General features: G+C 50.1%; 1 long non-coding RNA gene across 1 annotated transcript; it reads right to left on the reverse strand.

Moving 5' to 3' along the window:
- Nucleotides 1-2,380: 2,380 nt before the first annotated feature.
- LOC123154946 (uncharacterized) lies at nt 2,381-2,766 on the reverse strand. Its single transcript, XR_006477133.1, has one exon. It is a non-coding gene; the product is annotated as an uncharacterized lncRNA (long non-coding RNA).
- Between the last annotated feature and the right edge of the window lie 550 nt (nt 2,767-3,316).

Genomic DNA, 3,316 nt, shown 5'->3' on the forward strand with positions numbered 1-3,316 from the left:
GCATGAAATAACGCGCTTTCTTTTTTTCTCATTTCGCAAGGGTCATGGTTTTGCTTTTGCAAGAGTCACGACCATGCCTCTTGAAAACGAAAAAACGCGTTTTCTGTATTTTTTTTCTTTCGCGAGAGTCACGATTTTGCTTCCGCGAAAGACGTGGTTGTGCTTTCGCGCGAGTCACGGCCGTGCCTCTCGGAAACGGAAAAAATACATTTTCTGTTTTTTTCCTTTTGCGAGTCACGGTTTTGCTTCCGCAAGAGGCATGGTTGTGCTTTTGCGAGAATCGCGACCGTGCCTCTCGAAACGAAAAAAACACGTTCTTTGTTTTTTTTTCTTTTGCGAGAGACAGTTTTGCTTCCGTTACAGGCACGGTTTTGCTTCGTGAGTCACGAACATGCCTCTCAAAAACGAAAAAAACGTGTTTTCTGTTTTTTTCCTTACGAAAGTCACGGTTTTGCTTTCCGCGAAAGGCATGGTTGTGCTTTCGCGAGAGTCACGGCCGTGTCTCTCGAAAGCGGAAAAAAATAAGTTTTCTATTTTTTTCCTTTCGCGGAAGTTATGGTTTTGCTTCCGCGAGAGGCATGGTTGTGCTCTCGCGAGAGTCACGCCCGCACATCCTCAAAAATGGAAAAAGAAATGCGTTTTTTTTCACGAGAATCATTGTTTTGCTTTCACGAGAGGCACGGTTGTGATTTTATGAAAGGCACAGGAGAAAACCCGTGCTCCTCGTTTGGTTTTCTTTTCAGTTTCTTTTTTGTCTGGTTTTTTGGTAAAAAAAATGTTCGTCAAAACCTATTAACATGGGATTTGGTTTTGAAGATCTCTACGCGAAAAATGTCCGGCCTAAATGCACGCGTCCTGTTATTGTTTTCCAGATTGTTAGGAAGGGCGCGCCTATATCTCGCCTTCAGCGAGTCTGGCCTCAGACTCGCTGAAGGGGCGAGCGAGTTGGGCCGGCTCACAAGCGCGGGAGGCCACAACCGCTTTTTCCTGTTCTTTTTATGTTTTATGTTTTCTGTTTTTACTTTGATTTTTTATACTTTAAATATTGTAAATAAATATTACAAAAAACACTTCAAAAAAGTCTGAAAATTGTTGAACAAGTATCTGAAAAAATGTTGATCGTGTATACGAGAATGTAGAATGAAAAACAAAAACAACAAAGGAAAAACAAAAATAATGAAAACCAAAAAAGAAACAGAAACCAAAGAAATAAAGAGATAAAAAATGAAGAAGCAAATGCAACAAGACTGAAAAAAGGAGAACGAAAAAGAAAAGAAAAATGACAGAAACGAACAAAAGGAAAAAAAAAACTGGAGAAAACCGGCTGCACTCGCTTCAAGTAGATCACGTCCTTGTACATATCACGAATTGTATGCTGGTGTGTTGGCTAGTAGTGCACGATCAGGAAAACCTCGGCGCAAGAGTTTCCTCTCGACTCACTTAAGACGAGAAATAGTCGCCACGTATTAGGAACATGTAGAAGCACCAACCAGCACGAAGAACTAATTGAGGGCGCTTGTGTGAATTCGTGACCGAGTGAGGGAGCGTAGGTAGGTACTGACTATGCGAATTGTGTGAATTTGTGACTGGGTTTGCAGTCCGAGATGCGGGAGCCGAGGCTGTGCCAGATCGATCGTCTGCAGGACCATGCTCACCCAGGAGGAGAGGGCCAACGACGTCAAGGACAAGATCGACGACGACCACCACCGCGTCAACATGTGAGCATATCAGAGCAGATGCATATGGTGGATACAGAAATGTTCAGAGATCGGTCACACGGTTCACTAATGGGTTCGTCGTGTCAAATGGTCGGTTCCTTGCAGGATCCTCGATAACCTCCCTCTGGTGGTGCCGATCAAGAGGCTGGACCACGATGCGCCCACCGTGTACCAGCACGGCGTGCACGTCGGCGTCAAGGGCCAGTATGACGGGCCCGTGGTGCTCCGCTACTTCCAGCTCTGCGGCGAGGACTACCGGTGGTTGTGGAGGTCGTACTTACCTGACGGCCGGCTCGTCGGCGCTCTACCTCTTCCTCTGCGCCGCCTTCTACTTCTTCGCCAAGCTGGACACCACCAAGGTGGTCTCCGGCGCGCTCTACTTTGGCTACATGCTCGTCGCCTCGTACGCCTTCTTCACCCTCACCGGCACCGTCGGCTTCTACGCCTGCTTCTGCTTCACCAGCCTCATCTACTCCTCCCTCGAGATCGACTAGACAACTTCTTAACTAGCTCTGCTTCTTCAGGCGTTATCTTAGGCGAATGGGTGAACTTCTGATAAGTGTACGCGTGTATCCTTACAGTAAACTACACACAGCTCTCTGAATTCGTGCGGTGCTAAAGTTCAGAGGATTAACCATGTTCAGTGCAGAAGAGACCATACATGCTCAGTGAAATCTATGCATGTTCCACTGATAAAAGAGTACAGAGAAGCAGAGCACACGGGATTTGTACACCAACACCCAGAAGGGGGGGATCTTATTTGTCATGCGGTGGTTACTGGTAAGCTACGGCGAAGGACTCCGGCGACGGCAACAGCTTCTCAGGTGCGGTGAGCCAGGCGCTCGTTGTGCCTGTCGCGCTCGCGCTGCCTGTCGTCCTTGCCCATGAACATGAAGTAGCCGACGGTGCCGACGGCGAGGAGGCCGCCGACGGCCATCGTGGTGGGGCTGAAGCGGCGCATGGGGCTGGACGGGCTCGTCGCCGACGACGAGGCGCGCTTCAGCGGGTCGTCGGCCATGGAGGCCCACGCCTTCATCTCCGGCCACATGGTGGACGATGCTCTCCTCTTCTCGCTGCCTATCTGCGACCTACGCCCAAGCTTTCTTGTTTACTGGTTTGCCACTGCTGAGAGAGATGTGCCCTCGGAGAAGGACGAGAGGGCCTTAAGTGGGCATGTTAAGCGGCCACTGGAACGCATGGGAGGACGCGTGGCGCGATGTCACTGCCACGTAGTGGGACGCCGCGCCAGCGTACCCTCCAGCTGCTGACTCAGCGTCGGCATACCCGTCCAGCCAGTGGCGGCGCCACGGTAGGGGCGACTATGGTCGGCCGCCCGGCTGGCCGAAATCCCGTATACGCAAAAATACGATTCGTTTATACATGGACTGATACATGTGTGCATATACACTGCACTGCACGGTCACACCTTAGCCGAGTTGCAGCCCGTAGCTTTAATAATTAGCCCGACACACCCCATTCCCCCGAAAGGTACAGGCAGCCCGGGAAATCACCACATCGAGCCAGCGGGCCAGCGCCCAAGCACACCCAGTTGTGACGTTCATGCCAGATTTTGTGATATTTGGTGGTTAGTGTGAGGA

Source organism: Triticum aestivum, chromosome 7A (genome assembly GCF_018294505.1).
Source record: "Triticum aestivum cultivar Chinese Spring chromosome 7A, IWGSC CS RefSeq v2.1, whole genome shotgun sequence".
Classification (NCBI taxonomy): domain Eukaryota; kingdom Viridiplantae; phylum Streptophyta; class Magnoliopsida; order Poales; family Poaceae; genus Triticum; species Triticum aestivum.